Source organism: Antedon mediterranea, chromosome 11 (genome assembly GCF_964355755.1).
Source record: "Antedon mediterranea chromosome 11, ecAntMedi1.1, whole genome shotgun sequence".
In the NCBI taxonomy this organism is placed as follows: domain Eukaryota; kingdom Metazoa; phylum Echinodermata; class Crinoidea; order Comatulida; family Antedonidae; genus Antedon; species Antedon mediterranea.
In genome coordinates this window covers 13,123,125-13,136,154 of record NC_092680.1, presented here as the reverse complement: position 1 = coordinate 13,136,154, position 13,030 = coordinate 13,123,125, and positions in this window count along the sequence as shown.

Genomic DNA, 13,030 nt, shown 5'->3' with positions numbered 1-13,030 from the left:
CTAGAAAATATAAAATTAGCAAATTATACTATTGCTACAGGTTGCAATCAGGAATATTATCTACAAATATACAGTATGCAATACAAGATAATGATGATTGTTTTCAATTACCTTAACTTGGTCACATTTCTGACATCAATATGGTCTTTCAGTAATTTGTAAACCCTTTCTTTGAACGTCACGCTATATCAATATAATAAAATAAATAAATACAGGGATAACGATATAGCTGGTACGTATAGAAACATTGTCATTTCCCCATTTGCACTCTCTCCAGCTTCATAATTGTGTTAGGTGAATGGGTCGTAGGTCGTGTAGACGTCACATGGTAGCTGTCTGGATTCTTATTATTTTGTTTAAAATACTTACAAATGTTCATACGAAGAATGTGTTTCTTGACTCGTACGATATATACGATTACTGACATTTTTTAAGGTTGATCTGGGTAAATAATTTACGTTCAGGTTTATTCCGTGGGTAAAATAAAACGCATACATCGAGAGGATACCCAATCCGTACACGCAAGTTAGAACACTACAATAAGCCAAACGATGTTCATCTTTAGTTATGAATATTGCACTGCAAGTCCAATAGTTCAATCTGAAAAAGGAAGTTATGGTTGCTAACGGTTTATATGGTAAGCTCGACTAACCGTGCATTAGTCTTTAATACTATGCAAGATTATACACAATGCTACAGTACTTATGCTATCGGAATACTAATAAAAAAAAATTACCTAAACACAATATCGTTAGAACTTGTAGTAATAGTGGCGGAAGACTTGGAAGCTGCAATTCATACCTGTAATATAATATAGGCTACGCTCAAGATATAATTCCGTCAAGATTTCGTACAATTACATTATGTCGAGTCGTAAACAGGTGACAGTGAATGTTGTATCACTACTAACAATAGCTATTGTTTGATTTCCAACCCAAAATGGAATGGACAAATTAAAAGGCGTATTCGCACTTACACCGTGCGGTCATCTTCATTCATACCCAACTGGACTTACGCCTCAACTTTGGAGGGTATTCACACATCAACCTGTGCTATTCATTCATACTTTATGCTATATATTGTTTGAAGGTTTGCATGATCGTCCTCAAAGTATATTGATCGAAACGTCGAGAAACTCAACAGTTCTTTTCAGAACTAATATACGTGGTGTACCGCAAACTTATATCAACAATATGTTATGCTACTTAAATACTTACCAGTATTATAACATGCTAGTCTTGGTTTTTGCGCGCTAAGACTTTCAATCAAATCATTTATATTCCAAACTTAACATGTTCTGTGTGGTCCTAACACATTAATAAACTATGGTATAACATAGACGAAAGTTCCAGCCTAACATGTATGTGTGGTCCTCAGATAATTATATGGTAGGCCATTATCGAATGTTATAACATAGAGGAATGTTTATGTTTAGCTACTTAATAAAAAATGAACTTTGCACCGATTGCCAGAGTTATATTATGTGTCTAGATCGGCTACGGTATATATCGTGTTAAACTTATCCCCAACTTTGATTATAAGCACACCGTTCAGTTTGAGTTCTCATAGGCTACTCGGTATCAATAAATGACATATTTTTCTCTCATCGAATCTTTTTATTGAATCAGACTCTAATCATAATACAGATGCGAAGGAGACGGGATGGAGGAGGGATGCAAGAAAAGAAAATATGTAACCTATATAATAATAGTGTCTGTGTGGGGATTTCATTCTCCTCATCAGTCTCCGATAATTGAACTTGAGCTTTTTAGATTCAGAATTTAAATTATTCACAAGTTCACAAACGTCCATTCCAGCAAACAAAAAATGGCTTCGCTTGATCATTTTAAACAACTTTACTCTATATTTTGTTATATGACCAGAGATTCATAATGTCATTTTGAGTACTTACTAACAACAAATCTTCCATATCAAGTATTGGAATCAGGTGCCGTTTTCGGCCACCTCGACTTGTATGGACTATACCATTATAAAAAGATGGGAAAATAGGGGTTTCCCATTTATTGAGTGTGTGCTAATGTGTTAAAATATTGCTGCTATTGTTCTTTTGTTTAGTGCATTATGTTTCAGCAACAAAGTTCAAGTTTCTGAAGTTTAACCAGTTTTGTGAATCTAAATGACACGAATATAATATGTCTGTTACGTTCATTAGTGACTGTGATTTTCTTCTGAATGCTAAAACGGCATTCTTGACTAAGCTTAACGACAACACGGTCGCTATGTCCGGCTCGCCTATGACCGGTGCTTTCCACAAAAGCTAATTTACATTCGGCATTAAGTGTGTATTGTCAGATTATATTTTAAAAGTAATTCAAAACAGTACGAACAATAGCGTACACACTTTTGATTCAATTAAGAGCACGATTGAGAGCCTGCTTAAACACGCTATAGGCCATGAGTGTATCTACTATCTTATGTATCATCACCGATATCATTAGGCCTATTACCTATACTATTGTGATATTTATAATGCTATATTTTAAAATGTTTCTTCAATCAAGTGTTTGATCAAGTTATGCCTTCAACTTAATACAGCCAGGATCTACATCTTTTACGCATATTACTGTTTACTCGGGGTATCCGAGTCTAGGACTTACTTATTTCTCCTCCTCCTCCATCTGGACACTATTGAGTAAAAAGTGCGATTTATAAAGTACTACTCCTCCCTTATTCGGTGTAGTATTGAGCTGGGATTTGGCATGAATATACTACATGGACATGTCCTTAAAGCTATAGAGCCGGATTTTTAAATTTCAAACCGGATGCAGCCACATGACGTCTCGAAGATGATACCATAATAGCCGTATTTGGTAGGTTATTGATGTGTATGTGACGTCACATTCCGTCTTATGACGTCATTACAGCTTCATTTGCTGTACCCCGAGTATCGCACATTCGTGCTTTTTTACTCGGGGTACCCGAGTCTAGGACTTACTCATTTTCTCCTCTTCTTCTTCCATCTAGACACTATTGAGTAAAAAGTGCGATTTTTAAAGAAGGCCTACTACTCCTCCCGTATTCGTTGTAGGCCCCTATGTAGTTATTGAGCTGGGATTTGGCATGAATATACTACAGGGACATGTCCTCAAAGCTGCTATAGAGCCGGATTTTTAATTTTCAAACCGAATGCAGCCATATGACATGACGTCTCGAAGATGGTACCATATAGCCGTATTTGGTAGGTTATTGATGTTTATGTGACGTCACATCCCGTCTTATGACGTCATTACAGCTTCATTTGCTGTACCCCGAGTATCGCACATTCGTGCTTTTTACTCGGGGTACTCGTTGTATGTAGTTATTGAGCTGGGATTTGGCATGAATATACTACAGGGACATGTCCTCAAAGCTATAGAGCCGGATTTTTAATTTTCAAACCGAATGCAGCCATATGACGTCTCGAAGATGGTACCATATAGCCGTATTTGGTAGGTTATTGATGTGTATGTGACGTCACATCCCGTCTTATGAAGTCATTACAGCTTCATTTGCTGTACACCGAGTATCGCACATTCGTGCTTTTTTACTCGGGGTACCCGAGTCTAGGACTTTACTCATTTTCTCTTCTTCTTCCTCCATCTGGACACTATTGAGTAAAAAGTGCGATTTTTAAAGTAGGGCCTACTACTCCTCCCGTATTCGTTGTAGTATGGAGCTGGGATTTGGCATGAATATACTATTACTCCTCCCGTATTCGTTGTAGTATGGAGCTGGGATTTGGCATGAATATACTACAGGGACATGTCCTCAAAGCTATAGAGCCGGATTTTTAATTTTCAAACCGAATGCAGCCATATGACGTCTCGAAGATGGTACCATATAGCCGTATTTGGTAGGTTATTGATGTGTATGTGACGTCACATCCCGTCTTATGACGTCATTACAGCTTCATTTGCTGTACCCCGAGTATCGCACATTCGTGCTTTTTACTCGGGGTACCCGAGTCTAGGACTTACTCATTTTCTCCATCTGGACACTATTGAGCAAAAAGTGCGATTTTTAAAGTACTACTCCTCCCTTATTCGTTGTAGTATTGAGCTCGGATTTAGCATGAATATACTACAGGGACATGTCCTCAAAGCTATAGAGCCGGATTTTTAAATTTCAAACCGGATGCAGCCATATCACGTCTCGAAGATGGAAGGTACCGTATAGCCGTATTTGGTAGCGCGGTTATTGATGTGTATGTGACGTTACATCCGGTCATATGACGTCATTACAGCTTCTTTCGCTGACCCCGAGTATTGCACATTCGTGCTTTTTTGTTAATTAAATTTGTTTAATTAAGAAGCCACAATGTGTGACACACACCACAGCGTTATGTAGTTATATGCGGCTTCTTGGCGTTGTGGTTATCACGTTTGCTTAACACGCAGAAGGTACCTGGTTCGAGCCCGGGCGAAACCGTTTTTTAAAAACTTTATGGTGAAAAGTACCGTACTGTATACGCAATATGATAATTATACACAGTATATCTTATTTTTATTATTTTTTAAAATACTTATTTTGTGTAATCGGTAATTATCACTTTTACACATGTTTATTTTGCTTTGTGCTTATTACCATATTTATTTGTAATTTAAATGGATTAAAAAACTTTGTGTAACCCACATATTTAGTGTAAGAAGTTTCGTAGTGTAGTGGTTGTCAAGTCTGCTTAACACGCAGAAGGTACCGGTTCGAGCCCTGGCGAAACCTATTTTTCTTTAACTTTATGGTGAAATATACTGTATACGTAATATGATATAGAGTATATCTCGTTTTATTACTCGGGGTACCTGAGTCTACTCTCTCATCTTTTCCTCTTCTTCTTCCATCCGGACACTATTGAGCAAAAAGTGCGATTTATAAAGTACTACTCCTCCCTCATTCGTTGTAGTATTGAGCTCGGATTTAGCATGAATATACTACAGGGACATGTCCTCTAAGCTATAGAGCCGGATTTTTTAATTTCAAACCGGATGCAGCCATATCACGTCTCGAAGATGGTACCGTATAACCGTATTTAGTAGCGCGGTTATTGATGTGTATGTGACGTTACATCCGGTATTATGACGTCATTACAGCTTCTTTCGCTGTACCCGAGTATTGCACATTCGTGCTTGTTTGTTTGTTAATTAATTTGTTTAATTAAGAAGCCACAATGTGTGACACACACCACAGCGTCATGTAGTTATATGCGGAATCTTGGCGTAGTGGTTATCACGTTTGCTTAACACGCAGAAGGTCCCCAACATTTTTTTTAAAACTTTATGCTGAAAAGTACTGTATACGCAATATGATATACAGTACACAGTATATATTATTTTTTAAATACTTATTTTGTGTAATCGGTAATTATGACTTTTACACATGTTTATTTTGCTTTGTGCTTATTACCATATTTATTAAAATGTTTAAATGGATTAAAAAACTTTGTGTAACCCACATTTTTGACCTCGATTTTGTACAAACAGAAACTTTATTCTAAAAGTCTACGCCATCCAACACTCTCTAATATATCCAAATATAAGCGTTATCGAAATAAATTAAACAACGTTTTAAAAACTGCTAAATTGGATTACTTTTGTGAAACTTTTACTAAGCTTAAGTTCAATATCAAGGCCACCTGGCGTGTCATCAATTCTCTTCTTAAGTCAAATAAAAATGCACCTGCCGATATTGAACTTTTAGCTGATGGAAAATTAATAAAAGAACCTTTAATAGTAGCAAACCTATTCAATGACCACTTTACAAATATTGGACCCAACCTTGCTGGAAAAATAAACAATGACTCTGATAAAACTTTTCATCACTTCTTACATCCCCCTATTCCTAACTCAATTTTTCTTTCACCTGTAACCGAACAAGAAGTGCACAAAATCACAAATTCATTTAAAAGCAACAAGGCCTCTGGCATCGATGACATTTGTGCTAAAGTTATTAAAAAATCCATTGACACTATTCTCTCTCCTCTCACTTACATTTTTAATTTATCTCTTACATCTGGTGTTTTTCCCAACTCCCTAAAAATTGGTAAAGTTATTCCAATTTTCAAGAAAGGTAGCAAGTCCGATCCAAATAACTATCGTCCAATCTCCATCCTTCCCTTTTTTTCAAAGATTCTTGAAAAGATTATTTATAACCGCGTCTATGATTTTATAAGCAAGCACAATATTCTTTATAATAAACAATTCGGATTTAGGAAAAACTATTCTACGTCTTTTGCGCTAATTGATTTAACCAACAACATTATTGATGCAATTCAAAACAATTCTTTTCCCTCTGGCTTGTTTATTGACCTGTCGAAAGCTTTTGATACTATTGACCATCATATTCTGATTACTAAACTTTCAAATTATGGTATCCGTGGTGTTGCTCTTAATCTTTTAAACAATTACTTATCAAATAGATTTCAATGTACTTCTGTTAACAATCATACCTCTGATCTTAAGCCCATTACCTGTGGTGTTCCCCAAGGGTCCTTGCTTGGCCCTCTTTTATTTCTAATTTACATCAATGATTTACCAAACGCCTCAGATATCCTTACCTTTTATCTTTATGCAGATGACACGACTTTATTTTTTAAAAGTGTTAACTTTCAATCAATTTTTCATACTTTTAACCAAGAATTAATTAATATTAACGATTATTTTAATGTGAATAAACTTTCAATAAACCTAAGTAAATGCAACTTTATGTTGTTTGGAATACGTCATCAAAAACTGACCGACGAGTCTCATAAAATTCTGATTGGTGATCAAGTAATTCCCCATGTTAAGCAAACCAAATTTCTAGGTGTTTTAATTGACCAAGAGCTAAATTTTAAAAATCATATAAAAGAAATTGAATTTAAAATTTCTAAAAACATTGGCATACTTTATCGTCTGTCTTCCTTTTTACCGTCATAAATTTTACGCAATATTTACTGTTCCTTTATTCTGCCTTTTATTAGTTACTGTAACATTGTATGGGCCAATAATTACCCTTCAAATCTTAATAAAATACACGTCCTTCAAAAGAAAGCTGTTCGTCTTATCTCGGGTAACTCACGTCTTGCTCATACTAATATCCTTTTTTATAACCTTAAACTCTTAACTGTGCACGATATTAATAAACTCCAACAATGCATTTTCGTTTATGAACATATTAATTCCAAACTGCCTTCTAACTTTTCCTGTAATTTTTTAACTAACTCTGAAATCCATTCGTATAACACAAGAGCATCACGGGACCTTCATCTTCCTCAACCTAAACTAACTAAAATGAAACATAACATTCGCTATAGTGGTTCTAAACTATTCAATAATCTACCTCCCGAAATTTCATCATCGTCTTCTAGCAAAATGTTCTCTTTTAAACTTAAAGAATATCTTATTTCAAATTATAACTAATTGTTTTCTCTATTTTGTAATATTTTTTTCAACTTTAGAAACTTTTTCGAAATTGCTTCCTTTACTGTTGGTGCGTGTGTGCGTGTGTCTGTTGATCTATATGTGTTTGTGTATTTATATGTTTAAATTTATATATATAAGTATGTAATCTTCTTACATGGCTTCCCAACATACAAGTTTCAATTGGATTTTTTTTTTTTTCCAATTGATCGATACTTTCTTGGGTTTTTTTTGCCTCTTTCATTTTGTATATAACTGAATCATCTTTTTATACATTATGATTTACTGTATTATATCTCTAAAAAAAAAATATTTATTTATAAAATATCAGAAATTATAATGTTTTTTACTCAAATATGAATGAAAGAAATAAATGTTTATTTGAATTGAATTGAATTGGTGTAAGAGGTTTCGTAGTGTAGTGGTTCAAGTCTGTTTAACACGCATAAGTGGCCCTCCAAGTTCCAACGCTGGGGGTCTCGGGCGTTTTTAGCTTTTTCTGCTAATAATAATGCCTATTTTTCCCCTGTGTACTGCTCATGGCCCCCATAAGCTCCGAGGCCCCTGGATTTAGCCAGTGAGCACTAATAGCCACTGACTTCAACTGACAATTGATAATTTGGCATGAGTCATGTGTATGTAAAAACCGGTAGTTAGATAACCTATTATCATGATTATGGATCCCTAAAACATAATAAAGTACACGACAGTAATTAGTTCTTTGGTGGATACTGGTGGATAAACGCGAAGAGGAAAATATGAAGTCGAATAAAAACACCATACACGTTATATAATAATTCATCTGACAACATTTTTTCCTCTCTATTTACAAAAGAATATGAATTTTACTGGTTAAATTAACCTATGCCCATTGACAAAAGTGCTTATTAAAAGAAAATAGTATTGTGTAACAATCCCACAAATTTGGGACCTCTAATGTTGGTATTTAATGTAGTCCAAATGCACACTGTCAATTGGTTGACAATGTTTACAATCCATCTATGAAAACAGTACCACCACAACCATTCGTTATTATTTAGTTTAAACATTAGTAACCACGCCCTCATAGAGTGCAACTGTTCGCTCTATGTCCTATGAGGCTTTTAATAAGCACTTTTGTCAATGGGGATAGTTTACACTCTACACTATATCTATGGATTTCTGAAGGGTGCTCAATTATTAATTGATTACAAATAGTCATAACAAATATTTAGTTTTTTTTAAACCATTTCATGCTTGTAGGATGTTGTGAGTATGTTGGATGTAGTATTGAAGTTTTGAGTAATTTAAAGGAGTGGTTACAAAACTACATTAGCGCCCCTAACAAATTACAGTATATATGCCTAATATCATTGTAATGGTAATCTATATATAAATTTACGTAAGGGCAAAATTCGGTAAATCGCGCCTTACTTCTAGAATTTTTACTCGATGGTATATAAAGTTGGTTCGTACTTTCGGTACTGATTTTAACCACCTGATGTAACCCTGTTTACTAATTAAATTGAGTTAGATAATTAGTTATTGACGATTAAAACGAATTTAGGTTCAACGATTTGCCCCAAATAGGGGTGTTTTCCGATCGTGGTATACACTGTCTAATGGATGTCCAACTTGAAAAATACCCGCACACAATAATACGAGGACGCTTCGCATTTCCCTATCTCCTCCTACGATAATTGTTTTTAATAGCTGAAAACCGGTTGAACTGCTCGAGTACAGCATCATAATGTTGAAGACAGGCCGATTTTCTTTAAAAAATACTATTTTGATAGATTTAATTTACGTTTTTACAAATGTATTGATTTGCGATGAATGGAACATTCCAATCTCTCAGTCTGCCAGTTTGGTTTAACACAAGTAGGTAAATTTATGAGCCCTTGGAGAATAAACTTGCAATACTTTGACAATACAGTACAGCAAATACCTACCATTTTTGGTCGTCATTTGAATCGAACATTTCTTACTGTGAATACTGTTAGATGTAAAAAAATATATACAAACATTTCTTACTGTGAATACTGTTAGATGTAAAAAACTATTTACAAATAAACTTTATTACTGTGATTATGGGTAGGCTCTACTGTTAGTGTTAGATATATAAACACGTAATATACAAATAAACTTTATTACTGACAGTTGCTTCTCAACGTTTGCATTAATTAATAATTACAAAAAATATAAACGTCGTAGTGGTGTATCGTTACATGTACTTTACTATTTCAATCGACTATGACAGTGACAGTTTTAACAAAGTATTAAATCGCAAATGTTTTACTATATTTAGTCACCGTTAGTGGTATATTATTTATAGGCCTATAAAAAATGAAAACAATATTTCGTTACTGACGTGGATAAAGAATATATTTAAAAATTGTTCCTCTTTGTACCTATCCTCTTTCCCATCCCTCAACCCTAATTGGGTTTCTTTAAATGAATAAACAATTTGGACTCATTTTGTGGTAAGTTTCTCTTTCGGAAGTAATTCCCAGGGTGCTAATTTTTAGTCCGGTCCCTAAGGGGAAATGAGGTTACCATAGTGGATACAAGTGTGCCCTTTTGCATGTTAATAGAACATGATATGGAGATACCAAAACAAAGTTACTGGAAATCTGATTTGACCTCTGTGACCTCTGACCTCAATTTTTATATTTCTATCTTAAACAGCCATATCTCCGCAACGGGTTTGACAATTGAAATGATATTGGTGTCAAATAGATCAGAGGGTACATATTTATATTCGCTCTAATAGAACTTTTTTTTTAAAAACGACCGGAAATGTAATTTCTCAACGTTTTGACCTTTGACCTCGGCTTACTATATCTCAATAACTACTGGTCAAAATTTCTTGAAATTTGTTTCAAATTGTTAAGAGCATACATATTTACATATACTCTAATTAAACATGTTCTTCCTAATTCACAGGAAATGTCATTTACTGACCTTTGACCTTTAATGTTTAAATATGTCTGTATCTCTGTAACCAAATTTCATAAAAAGTTCAGTTTGGTGTCAAATTGTTCAGAATGTAAACATTTATATTAGCTCTAATAGAAGATGTTATCATATTTTAACTGGAAATGCCAGTTTGAGTTATGATCAGAATATACTGTTAAGCGTGCATGTGTCATACTTATAATAATATACCTAAAATATAGATTTAATGGACCAGACTACATTCAATATCCTATTTAGTTTACCTTTTACAATTTTCTTAAAACTTAATGTTTAATTTAATTTCAATATATAATTCCATTGCATGGTAGGCCTACACCGTAAGAGCAACACTTAATATCAACATAAAATTAGATAAACTTAAAGTTGAATAACATTTTTTTTTTTAAATAAAGAGAAAAGAAGAATTAACCAATGCGATTTGATACTCATAAAACACATAACCTAATTATCAATTCATTGCTTGAAGTATGCTGAACAAATGAAATGTTGAAAACAGTGAGGAAAAAGCGAAGAAAAGAGTGAAAAATAAAAACATATGTTTGAAATATTAGAAATCTGAAAAGGATCAAAGACAAATTAATTACAAAGCTGATTTCTTTTCAAGAACATACTGTAGTGGAATATAAAAGGAAAACGAACCAGTGAGCAGTCAAACAAATTACCATCTATTCTTGTAGAGAAAATGAAAGAGGCTTTAAGGCAAATGCAAGAAAACAAAGCTCCAACACTGATGATGAAGCTTGATGAGGCAATAACACATCCAGCTCATAACACTATACAACAACATCTTTGAAACCAGAAGAAATGAAGAGATTAAGCAATGATGTACTTTTAACCACAAAACTGACATCAACCATTACCGACCAAACGAACATTATCACATGTACACAAATAATCAAAAAACAAAATCAGAGACCGACTAGAAGTACATAAACTAATATATATGGCTTCATACAGTAGGACCATCTTATACAGTTTGTTAATCAACTAAAATAAAAAGGAAATGAATATCACCAAATCTTTGATTTAGAGATTATCAGAAAGCATTTGACTCAATAAAACAGGCATTACCATTATTAGAGGGAATAATTATACCTCAACAAATATTGATTACGATCGTTAAAAGAGTAGTTAAGGAAGATTAGTAAGACAAGGCGACACTTAAGATCTTCACTGCATTTGAAGAGGTGTTTAATCAAAGGGCTAATCTAAAAAATAGAGTAAATATCACTTTAAAGACAAAATAAACAGTTAATTTAACCAAAACCACATTGACTTCCAGCCTATTTTTTGCTTTGAATTACAGTTTTTTTGGGTATGCACTATATAATTTTTTTTCAATCCAATTGTTGGTGAAATAGTAAATAACTATTATGTGTGACATTAAAATTGCATATTCAACAAAAATATTTGTCAAAATTACTTTGTCAGGGGAAAATAAGTATATCTATAATAGCATGTGATATTATTAGCAAATATTTCAAATGTAGTTTTGAAACTTTCCCATTACAAACAATTGCCATAATGTTGATAACATTACAATACACCCATCCTCTGGGACTTATTTTCAAATGTAGCTAAAAACTTTCCAGTACAATTCCGGCCATTTTGATGTGTATAGATGCATGCAGTAGCATTGGAAATGCGAGAGAGGGGGAGGTGGTTGGGGTGATGGAGAGGTGGTTGGGGTGATGGAGAGGTGGTTGGGGTGATGGAGAGACACATATTTTTTACATATTTGTCTACACTATAAACTAGTTTAACAAAAAAGGTGTGATGTGTCCAAATATGGTAGTGATATCATGTCATCGTGTCCATATATGGGCACATCACACTTTTTTGTCGCATAAAGTTTTATAGTGTAGACAGAGTTTAACATTTGTGTAACATGTAAAAAATGTCTCTCCATCCACCCCAACCCCCTCCCCTCTTTTTTTTTATAGATTATTAATTGCTAAATATATGCAAAACGATGTGTCATAGCTCAAATTGACATTTCCAAAGGAATACTGACAAAATATTTTGTTAGAGCAAGTATAAATGTGTATATTTTGAACAATTTGACATCAAACTGAACTTTTTAGGACAAATAGTTACCGAGATATCGACATATTCAAACATTAGAGGTCAAGGGTCAAAAAAGCTTAATTTATGGTAATTTTTTGAAAAAAGTTTCTATTAGACTAAATATTAGATTTATTTTCTTAACATTTTGAGCCCATTCTCAAATCTCTGAGATTGCGTGTTATTGAGATATTAAGCAATCAAGGTCAAAGGTCAAACTGAAAAATAAAGCCTTTGCGGCCATTTTTTAATATTTTTTTTCATTATAGCGAATATAAATATATATCTTCCAAGCATTTTGACAAAAAATTAATGTAAAATGTCCATGCGTTGTCAAGATATGGCGATTTTTAGTTATATAATAGAAAAATATACAAATTGAGGTCAGAGGTCACAGAGGTCAAATCAGATTTCCAGTAACTTTGTTTTGGCATCTCCACACTATACTCTACCAAACTGCTATATTGAAAAATTTGTATCCAGTCTGGTAACATCCCACCCCTTTTTCTCCCCTTAGGGACTGGACTATTTGGTTGACTACCATTGTGTCTACTTATTCGTTTCTGTAAACGACAATGTATTATAGTCCTGCGGTACGTGCATTTGAAATCGCC